This window comes from Silurus meridionalis, chromosome 23 (genome assembly GCF_014805685.1).
Source record: "Silurus meridionalis isolate SWU-2019-XX chromosome 23, ASM1480568v1, whole genome shotgun sequence".
Classification (NCBI taxonomy): domain Eukaryota; kingdom Metazoa; phylum Chordata; class Actinopteri; order Siluriformes; family Siluridae; genus Silurus; species Silurus meridionalis.
In genome coordinates this window covers 5,906,591-5,918,846 of record NC_060906.1, presented here as the reverse complement: position 1 = coordinate 5,918,846, position 12,256 = coordinate 5,906,591, and the positions used below count along the sequence as shown (strand labels likewise).

Sequence of the window (12,256 nt, the reverse complement as noted above, 5' to 3'; positions counted from 1 at the left end):
GCTCTCTTTGACCTTGCCAATGTCAATCTGAAAAACTGGTATGTGTACAAAGGTGTAGATGTTATGCAGGACTTTGCTGTAAGATTCACCAAACACAAAGTGAGCCTTGAAAAGTTCATCAAACGCATCAAGACCACTCACTGACTTGCTTGATATGGCTTTCTTCTCAAAAATGATGTAGTATCCATGAATGCTGTTCTTTTTTTGTACCCATAGCAAGCAGGTATGGCTGTGTGCTTTCTTCACTGGAGTCAAGGTGCTCTTGTATGTTAGTCACAGCCTAAAAAAAGATCTACAATTGACTCACTTCATTAGTTTTATAGAATACAATCAGCCCAACAGACATTCATTTTAAGCAGACCACAGGTAGTTACAGAAAAGACCAAATTTACCTTTTTAATGATAAGGTGTTTTTCAGCTTGGGCCAGTTGTTCAAAAAGTTTAATCTGAATCAAAATGATCCGGATTTGGAAATCCAATTTTTTTCTTTTCAGGATCAGGTAATCCGTCTTACTTTTATGCCGGTTTTTCAAAGCAACATTGGACTGGATCACCCTGATCCAGATACACAGTTTTCAAGCTAGTCTGGACCAACATGCAGCAGTGAGCAGGGAACACCAGCTTTGCAGCATAAAGGCAAGCAATGTTTCCAGGTCTGGCAGCACGGCAGCAATCAACTCACCCTAGCTTGGCAGTGCAGCGGGAGGGACACACCCTAGACTGGCAATGGTGAGAGCAATGTACCCCAGCCTGTCATGGTGTGTGTGTGTGTGTGTGTGTGTGTGTGCTCATGTGCACTTGTATCTGTTTTGTTTTGTAGTTACAAACAGAGGAACAAGACAATGAAGAGGAGGCTCGTTGTCATAGCAGTCTAAATGCAGTCCTAGTGTACCAAGCATAGACCCAACCAACTTCTCCAGAACTGTCTGCCAGTCTGCATTGGTCCTGGAGCTGTATAGCGACATCATAAATGTTGGAGGTCTCAGGAAGCCAACATTTAGAGAGGATGTGTGTTGCGCTGAAAAAACTATACTGCCGTAGCTTGCACTGAAGGTTCCATATCTGAAAGCTGTGCTACATTAAGCATTTATCATTATTGTTATAAACAGATTGTAACCAGATTCAATGATTAAATAATTTAGTTTTTATACTTAACTTATATTTATTTACCACACCTGGACCTTATTTATGTTCATTCTAATCTTTCTAATCTCTGTTTTTGTCTCTATTTTATGAACTGGAACTAAATTCTCTGTAACCCCACAGATGATTACCAGAATTTAAGACACTCATGAAAACTGTAATTGGATTCTGATGCCTTTCTATTTTCATACAGTTTAAATATTTTATGGTGTTATTGTGGTCATTCCTATTCTTAATTTTGTCTAATTTCTATATTAACTTAATTCTCTGTGTTATGGAATGATAATAAAACATCTTTGATCCTAAATTAACCTCAATAATCTTTCTGTGTTGGCAACACAACCAGGTTAAAGGTCTTAAAAGCAGCTTGCTTTACCCCCCACACAAATATGTGTCAAATGTTAATATTTGTTTACAATTTGTGGTGTAAATCTACCATGGTCTTTCTGACATATAGACATTTTGAACATTTAGGTCTAGGGTTAACATTTCTAGGTTGCCTATGTAGTAGGGCAGTCTAGGTACCGCCCTCGTAAGCGTGACTGTCGGCTGAATGACTGGTGTGACAGCCTATTGGCTGCCGTTCCAGGCATATTTAAGACGCCGGGTATGCCACCTGAGCGTGCATGATCCAATCATTGTCGTTTGTGGGCGGGTGCACGCGGCAGGAGGTATGTACCTAGCTGTTTGGCTAATGCTGCTGCTACTAGTGTTTATGCACTATTAAGTGTGTATATTAGTTTGTAGCCAGGTTGTGTTTAGGATTGGCGTGACGTTGCTGTTGGGTACAGGCTGTCTTTCACTCCAGGTATGTTAATTCCAGTGGATTAATGTTTATTGCGGTGTGACTCGTAACTTATGCTTCAATTATATTGCAGTCTGTGTATGCGCTGATGGAACACCTGCATATTTGCAGCTCGTTGCTTTTGGATAAAACTGCGAGTAACTGAACTTGTGTGTTTAACAATCTACTTCTGGGTATGTATATCTAGTCCCTTGAGCATTATTTGGATTGGTGTCTCTGACTGATTTGTCTTTATTTTTGTCTATTTTAGTGGGGGTAATTGTCCGCGAGCATTTGGTCACTGTGGACTGCAGGGCAAATAAGTTACTCCCGATACCATATTAAGACTGCACTGTTTGTCCTGCTGCTATTTTTTGTACTTTATTACTCTGTGACCATTTAAATAAAATACTTTCAGGCTGAGGCTTACCAGTAGGGTGGCTAGCTGCACAGTGAGTATCTTAAGACACCACACTCACCCAAGTATACTCCGCACAAACACCCACACACACTAAGTGAGGGAGATGCAATGGTCACAGCAAAAACACTCTGAGAGAAGCACCACCACCACAAAGGTCAAAACAGCTAGCTTCCCTCACTGGAGGCCTTCAGCTCCTGAAATAAACAAAAAACAAACAAAAGTATAAAACCAATTAATCAGAACACACATACAGTTAAACAATTTACATTGGATCAAGTTCAAACCATGAATGACAAATATGGACCATTTACTGGCCACAAAGGTTCAAATAGGCAGGAGCTCCACTAGGTTGGAACCACAAGCTCATGAACCTAGTCACAATGGCTCAACAAGGAGTTCAAAAAAGAACAAACACAAAAGGGAAAAGAATGAAAACAAAAACAATCAGGGTTCAAATCAAATCACAAAAACAGCAAATTAATCAAGGAAGAAACTAAGAGATCTCAATAAATACTCCAATCAATATATTTAAACAGGGAACAAAAACTTAATCTTCCCAGGTACCAGATATTGAGTATTCTTCCACGTCGTCCTTTAAGCCACCAACATGAGCGTGGGGCAACGAAACAAAAACTGACAATTCCAATACAAATGGTCACAGAGTAATAAAATACAAAAAATAGCAGCAGAACAAACAGTGCAGTCTTAATATGGTATCGGGAGTAACTTATTTGCCCTGCAGGCCACAGTGACAAAATGCTCGCGAACAATTACCCCCACTAAAATAGACAAAAATAAAGACAAATCAGTCAGAGACACCAATCCAAATAATGCTCAAGGGACTAGATATACATACCCAGAAGTAGATTGTTAAACACACAAGTTCAGTTACTCACAGTTTTATCCAAAAGCAACGAGCTGCAAATATGCAGGTTTTCCATCAGCGCATACACAGACTGCAATATAATTGAAGCATAAGTTACGAGTCACAAACAGCTAGGTACATACCTCCCGCAAAGCCGCGTGCACCCGCCCACAAACGACAACGATTGGATCATGCACGCTCAGGTGGCATACCCGGCGTCTTAAATATGCCTGGAACGGCAGCCAATAGGCTGTCACACCAGTCATTCAGCCGACAGTCACGCTTACGAGGGCGGTACCTAGACTGCCCCACTACACTTTCACTTCTACAGCTTCTAAACACAACTTCTACACCTGATTGAACAGTTTTTGTTCTGTAAATTTAAGGATTGTTCCCATCTATATTAATGAACTGTTCTACTTACCAAATGGAAAATCACAATGGACCTTGTGATCTCCATACAATGATGTCAGCACCACTGATTAATTGATTTATTAATAAATTATATAAATATTATGAATTAATTATATATATATATATATATATATATATATATATATATATATATATATATATATATAAATAAATAAAAAGAAAAGTCCTATTAAATGAATAGATAAATTAATAAAAGTTAAATCGGTTGATAGATAACTTTTTGGCAAACTTATTTGAACTTTTGTACACTTTAAGTGTAATTTTAATTAAATATGAACTGAACATCGGTGATTTTTGTAATAATAAAATGCTACCATCTAGTGGTTAAATAAGACATTGCAGTAGCATTGAAGTCCAGCAGCACATTTTATTTAATTAAAATAAATAATAAATTTATAAACAAAAATGAATATATTTTTCGTTAATATAATGTAATAAACCTTTTAAAATACACTTATAAATGTTTTAAAATAATTGTGGTGTTTGAATCTATATAAATCAACTTGTCGCCGGACGGTACTTTTTTTTTTTTTTTTTTTTTTTTTTTTTTGTTTCCACACGGACGGTTTTTACTTGTCGGACCTGCGCTTTATGTAAGATTTTAGTGCTGATTTGAGACTTGGCGCATCAGTAAAAACAAACATTTTAGTGTTTATTTTTCTGTGGATTTATTTTTTTAAATATTCGATTAAAGAAAGGACATCATGAATAAACTTGTGTTGCGTTAAAAGTTTTAATTTCGCCCTTTTTCTATTTATGTTTAATAAAAATGGATCTCAGCAAATCATGAATAATTAAGCATATAAAATAAAAATTAATGAAATCCTTGTTTCTATTATATATTCTATATTTTATTTTAACTATTTTATAATAACTATCCTATTTTTATCTATGTATAACATTATTAGATACTAGATAAATTTTTTTTATTTTTATTTCTAAGGATGGTTACATTTTACAAAACAGAAAATTACAAAAAATGGAAAATATTTATTTTGATTTGACATATATATATCAAATGAAACAATGGTATTTAAATTTTATATGAAGTTATACAATGCTTAATCTGGAAAATTATATACATAAAGAAACCAACAGTAACAAGTAATTCAATAAATATTTTTGAATTCAATAATAAATCCTTTGTCTTTATGTTTTATATAATTTTTTTTTATATTTTAAGTGAAAGTAATTAAAAGTGTGTGATTCTTTGGTTTATCCTGAATTGGGTGTGGGTGTGGGTGTGTGTGTTTGTACACACACACGTTTTTATTTCGTTTTTTATATTTATTTATATTTTTAATAAAAATCAGTAAAATCATAAATAATTAATCAAATATCATCTAAAAATATTTGGCATGGTTTTATTAGCATCTATTTTTATACGTCAAATATTGAACATAAATAAATAATATCCATAATAATATGGATCTCTGAAGGTTTTAATTTCACCCTTTTTGTTATATTTATTTTAATAAACAGACAAATTCTTAGTAAATTATTAATAATCTAATAATAAATACCTTTTTTAAATAAATTCATTTGCTTTATTTTTAATACCATTTTATTATAACCATTACCTGAATCTACATTTTCTATCTCTCTATCTCTCTATCTCTCTATCTATCTATCTAAAACTTTTTTTTGTATTAGTAAAATGCTACCATCTAGTGGTGATATAAGGCATTGCAACTTATCGTCGAGCGGTACTTTTGGCATTTTGCTCTGTTTCCACACGGACGGTTTTTACTTGTCGGACCTGCGCTTCATGGCAAATTTTAGTTTTGATTTGAGACTTGGCGCATCAGTAAAACAAATATTTAGTTTTATTTTACTGTGGATTTATTTTTAAATATCCGACTAAATAAAGGACGTCGTGAATAAATTTGTGTTGCATTTAAAGTTTTAATTTCGCCCTTTTTATATCTGTCTAATAAAAAATTGGTCGAGTTCGCAGTGAATAATTAAGCAAATAATAAAAAAAAAACAATTAATGAAATCATTGTTTCTATTATATATTCTATATTCTATTTATTAGCTATCCTATTTATACTTATTGACAATAATATATATACTAGATAAATTACTACATAGATTTTGTTCCTATTTAAATATCTGTACAAGATTGAATTCTATGAAACGTGTTAAAAAATATTCCTTTGTCTTTTTTTTTTTTTTCTATTAATTGCTTTTTTTTTGTTTTTTTAAGTGAAAGTAATTAAAAGTGTGATTCTTTGGTTCATCCTAAAGAGTGTGTGTGTGTGTGTGTGTGTGTGTGTGTGTGTGTGTGTGCGCGCGCGCGTGTTGTACACACACTCACATTCACGTGGTACCGTGGTACATTTAAACACGTCGTGAATAAATGTGTTGCATTGAAGTTACATTCATCTAAAAAAATATTTAACAATATCTATTATTAAGGCTATTTTTATACGTCAAATAATAAACATAAATAAATAAAATACTAAATATATATATTAATTTTAATATAAAAGTAAGTGTAATTACTTTTAAATAATAATAAAGTATATAATAAAATATATTATAGTAATCTCATAAAATTATTGAATAATTAAAAAATATATAAAATTGACCAAAATAAAGAAGTTTCTGATAAATCGAATGTATTTATTAAATGTAATCATCAATCAATGTATCAGTAACTACTTATATATCAGAGAACAACCAATTCAACATATACAGTAACTATAAATTATAGGCATCAATATATAAACATTATTTATGATTTACTGAGAAGTCATTCATATTTATTAAGAATATATAAATATGAAAACGAAAGGATAAACCAAAGAATCACACACTTTTAATTACTTTCAATTAAAAACAAAATAAAAATAAATAAATAAAACAAACACAAATATTTATTAAATTACCTGTTACTGTTTTATTTAATTTAATATTCATTTGCTCGTTTGACAAATCATAATAGAAATAAAAAATCATAATAACAATGATTTCATTGATTTTTAATTTTATTTGCTTAATTATTCATGATTCACTGAGAACTCATCTAATTTTATTAAACATAAATATAAAAAGAGCGAAATTAAAACTTTAAACGCAACACAAATGTATTCACAACGTTCTTTCTTTAGTCGGATATTTAAAAAATAAACACTAAACATTTGATTTTTCTGATGCGGCAAGTCTCAAATTAGCACTAAAATCTGCCATGAAGCGCAGGTCCGACAAGTAAAACCATCCGTGTGGAAACATAGCAAAAATACCCTCCCCGGAGACAAGTTGATTTATATAGATTCTATACTTATTTTTCTTCATAAACAAATAATTTATTAAATTAAATAAAATGTGCTGCTGCAAATTAATGCTACTGCAATGTCTCATGTTACCACCAGATGGCATTTTACTACTACAAAAATCGCCGAATTTCAGATTTTTATTTATTCTCAAATGTCTTTAAAAATCTAATATATTTATCTATTTTCGATCCAGCCATCTATCGAAAAAAAATTGAGGGGAAAAAGTGTTTAAGGAGAAAAGGGTTCACAGTCAATTTTGCAGTGTTAAAATAACTCTGAGTTAAATGTAACACTGGACCCGAGTGTATTTGGTTCCACTCAGAATTGGTGATAAAATGACTCTTGACAGTGTTGAATGTTCAGAGTAAAATAAACTCTGTGTGGAGTAAAAATGTAACACTGCTCAACACTGAATAGAGTTACTCTAAAATTAACATTAACTCTGATTTGTGTTAGCAAAATTTAACACTAGGGGGAAATTAATTATTGTTAATATTTTACTTTTGTAGAGTTTATTTAGATTTTTATTAGTAAAAAAATCCCACTCAGTGAGTACAAATTTAAAACCCATTTGGGGATCAAATATCTCCAGTAAGTGTCAATATTTCACTCTGTGGTTTGACTAATTTTCTCTGCTACAATGTAAAATCATATCAGATTTTATTTTTATTTATTTTATTTTTTTTTTAAACATTGAATACATGGAATAGAACAGAACAGAAAACAACTTCATCAATGAACCTTTAAAAATATTTATTAAACAATGTCAGGCTTAAATACATGCACAAAAAACCATCACATCAGCATAAAATGGCAATGCACTGTAAAAAATCCAACTTTCGAAAAGTTTAAATAACTTATATCTATTAGTTAACTGGACAATACAACTCAAAGTTGACTCTAAGTGGAAATAAGTTGGTTCAAAAATTGTCTGACCAACTTAATTTGAAATGTTGACTGGATATGCACATATAAGTTTACAAGCACACAAGTTGGCTTGGAGGTTGGCGCATGCGCGCTATAACGTGCAGACGTTGGAGTGAACATGGAATGATGGCGCCATTTTGATCATCAGTCAAGCTTCAGGACAGCTTCATCAACTCTTCAAACGTCAGCGTTTAAAGTAAGCATCTTTATTCCTTTTATTATATTTTTTATAATGTTGAAATATTTGTAATATTTGTAAAACATCAGTGTGAGCATTAAACATTGTTTGCAACATGCAAATGTATCTAATGTTAGTTAGAGTTTTTAATGACAGTAGAATGTACAGTTGTTTTTGACCTGGTTTTGAAAGTCATAACTACGAAATGTAGTGTCACTGGTCAAGCTTATTATTTTAAAGCAAGTTTGCATGAACGCAGTGCCGGCGTTAAGAGGTTGTTGTTCTGCGTTAAAATTTTTTAATTCATTTAATATATTAGAAAATGGCTCGTCGGTTCTACTTCTGCAAGACCTTCTTCAGATTTAGAATGTACTCCTATCACTCAGCCTCTCAGCCAGCACCGCATATTCCATCTGACATCACGGAAACACCTGTTAGCACTAACTCGGAAACTGGAGCTAATGGAGCCGAGGCGGAATTTTCAAATCTACAGGCCGTGGATGATCTCGGGCTCGATCAACCTAATCAAGAAAATTAAAACGCATGTTCGGGGCAAAAACGTGCTTTTTGTCTAGTTGGTACATTAATCGAGACAGGCTTGAGTAAGCATAAAAGCAGATTCTGCAGGGGTTTTTGCTGTCGTAAATGTAATGTTGGCACGAGCTGTGTGGAAGCGTTTGTGAGCGCTGGATACCGTAATTATTTTGTGATTTTCTTTACGGTAAATGAGCTGACAGTGTGTACTAGTTGTATGTGTGTGCCCTTTCACTGTATTGGTTTTTTATGCCTCGTTTTTGCAAGTTATTGTTGCTGATTAGTTGGTTATGGTCTGGCGCCGGCTCTGCATGAACGTTCTTGTCAAGGTGAAAATATGTCGCAATCCCAGTTTTATATCTTGCAAATCTAACTTCATGGTTTGCAATGGCTTTATTTACCACAGTTATCGGAAAAATTTGGGAGCAGGAGATCATGACGAACTAATCAACCCAAACTTCATCGTTTATTAAAGTAAGTGAAATGTTTGTAAAACATCGCGACTTGCAAATATATACTCTTGTTAGAGCTTTTAATGCCAGTATAAAACACAATTGTGTGTTTTAAATCAATGGATCCCTACAAATGTCTTGTATTTAATGTGTTTATTGTCTTTTGTCGTATTCGCTGTCGTGTTCGGCATAGATATTAGTATAAGACTCGGTGTAATGCGATTAAAACTCAATGGGCATGATACAAATTGCAATCAATTTTTGCCCATCACCCATGATGCAACAACAGGCCGTCCAGTTAGATATTTAACATTTTAGATTACTGTCAAGAGCTGCTGCTGTTACACAGAATGTCCTGATCGTGGTGACGAAGCGCAGAAAACTAATTTCACTTCAGCATTAAACACAAGTCTTAAGTCGTAAGCAGCACTAAGCAATAGGTCAAAATGCAATACTGGTACAGGCCTTTTGGTAACATGAACAAGAAATCTTTATCACAAGAACACCAGTATTTTTTATGCAACTTATCATTTAAGAATTTACATGATGGATTATAAAAAGGAAAAAAAAATACTGGTGTTTGTGATGCTGATTAATTTTCCATGTTACCAACAGACCTAGACCAGTGTAGTGTTTTGACTCATACTGGTAATATTCTATAGATATTTCTTTATAGATATTTTTTGTAGATATTTGTTTTGTTGTTGTACATGATATTTGCCTGTACACCATAGCATAACACACTGGCAATCAAAATTAGAGAACAATTTATAAACAATTGAACAATTCTGAAATAATGTCATCTTCACTGCTCAACAGTTGAAGGAGTTTTTGTCCTGTCTATACCATGCTACCAGAACACCTTTTCCACAAAATAACTAAGGCATTTAAAAAAAAACATTATTTTGCAGAAAACACACTGATCAAAATTAGAGAACAACAATGACTGTAGCATGGAAAAAGATTACAACATTTTCCAAAGGTTACAACAGTCAGCAATTAGTAGGAAGTGTACAGGCCTCTGCTCTGAATGACTTCAGCACATCTGCAGCCACAGGACAGCACTAGTCTCTCACACTGCTCTGGTGTGATTATGGTCCACTCTTCTTCCAGTCTCCTCCACAGTTTGGTGACTGTAGTGGGTTTCTTGGCCATAACTTTGTCACCAAGGATTTTCCAGAGGTTCTCTATTGGGTTGAGATCAGGACTCTGGGCAGGCCATGTCATTATTTCAATGTTTTCAGTTTCAAGGAACTGCTTTACCTGTTATGCTGTGTGACATGGAGCTTTGTCCTGCATGCGTTGTCCTGTGTGACATAGAGCGCAACACTGCGGGCCGATTGGGTGATGAACGCAGGGAAGGAACCATATGTTGTTGAAGAAGGTTCTGATAAACATTTGCATTCACTCTGCCATGCAGCTGTATAAGAGGCCCAACTCCTGCTGCAGAAAACATGCCCCAAACCATGACACTTCCTCCTCCACTTTTCACTGACTTCTTTACACACTTTGGGTTCAGTCTTTCTCCAGTTTGTCTCCAAACATAATGTTTCCCATTGGACCCAAATAAATTAAACTTGCTTTCATCACTGAAGTGAACTTTGGACCAGTTCTCCTCTGTCCACACAACATGCTCCTCAGCAAAGCTTAGTCTAGCCTTTTGATTCTTTCTGCTAATGAGAGGTTTGGTCACTGCAGACTGGGCTTTCAGTCCAGATGCTCTTAAATGTCGAGACACTGTATGACGAGACAGATCCTTACCCTGTTCAGCGCTGAACTGGTGAGCAATTCCAGCTGCAGTGTGGAAACGATTGCCCATTGAGATCCTCCGCAGTATTGTGTCCTCTCTTGTATTTGTCTTCTGTGGACGACCAGCCTTCTTGGCAGACTTGAATGAGTTTGTGATGTTGTAAAGATTCAATATTCTTGAAATCACAGATTTGGAACGACCAACTTGTCTTGCTATGGCTGATAGGGTCATCCCTTTGGCCTTCATCTGGACAACCTGCTGCCGGAGGCTTTCAGTCACTTTAGAACGGCCCACCATCTTGCAGAGTCAGTGAAACTGGAAGTTAGGCTGCCAGTTAAATAGGGGTTTACAGATAATCAAGGAAATTAGCACCAGGTGCCAGATTAACACCAATAACTGGGAGGTATCTGAAAGTGTTCTCTAATTTTGATCAGTGTGTTTTCTGCAAAATAATGTTTTTTTTAAATGCCTTATATTGTGGAAAAGGTGTTCTGGTAGCATGGTATAGACAGGACAAAAACTCCTTCAACTGTTGAGCAGTGAAGATGACATTATTTCAGCATTGTTCAATTGTTTATAAATTGTTCTCTAATTTTGATCGCCATTGTACATTGGTCAGCAATAGGCATAAACACATATACAGCTTATTTACTGGGGTTCCTGGTTTCAGAGCTCAGCATGCAATGTAAAATTTGCCCACTCTTCTCAAGAACAACTTCTAAAACACACAAGACTGCAACATGGAGGACGAGTAAATTGGAATTGTTTTTATGACAACTGTATTTAAAGCTCCTAAACCCGAAGTGCACTCAAATCACATCTTACAAGAATACCCAAAAGAACTCAAATATACTTTTGAGGTAATTGAGAAGGTGTTCATGGAAATGGGCACTCGATGCTCTGCAAGGGTACAGTCTTTGAAAACTAAGCTCTTCCTGTGAACGTTGTTGAACTGTGAATTGTTGAACTATGTTTAAAAATGTTTTAAAAATGTTTTTTTGGTGTTATAAAATGGGGCTTACTGCTCTGCAAAGGTACAGTCTGTGAAAAGTAAACTCTTAATGGGAATGTTGACATTTTGGTGTGAGCATCTTGTGATTTCAACAAATATTAGCATCTTAATGTTAAAATGTTAATTAATAAAATAAATTGTTAAACTGAGTTGTTGAAATGTTAATATAATGTCTTACAATGTCATTTTTATTTAATGTGTTTTGTTGTTGATTGTGCGTTTATTTTTATCTTTTCAGATTCTTTATGTGCCATTTTATTTATTTTATTTTTATTTAATTTATATTTGTACTAATTTATTTTATTGTTTTAAAACTTTTCATTGATTGCAGTGTATTTTGTAAGGTACATGTTGACATTGTTGCCAGTGTTACAGTGTTGAACTTCTATGTTTTAATGTTTTATTTTACATGTTTATTAGTGTTTTAATGTTTTAAGCATCTAAGGAATAAAGTCAAAGCCTTTACACGTTAAA

The 12,256-nt window shown here is 33.9% G+C and overlaps 1 long non-coding RNA gene across 1 annotated transcript; it reads left to right on the top strand.

Annotated features, from left to right (window-relative positions):
- The first annotated feature begins 7,600 nt into the window (after positions 1–7,600).
- Positions 7,601–12,003, top strand: LOC124376873. Its single transcript, XR_006923939.1, has 3 exons — positions 7,601–8,052; positions 8,975–9,042; positions 11,441–12,003. It is a non-coding gene; the product is annotated as an uncharacterized LOC124376873 (long non-coding RNA).
- The last annotated feature ends 253 nt before the right edge of the window (positions 12,004–12,256 follow it).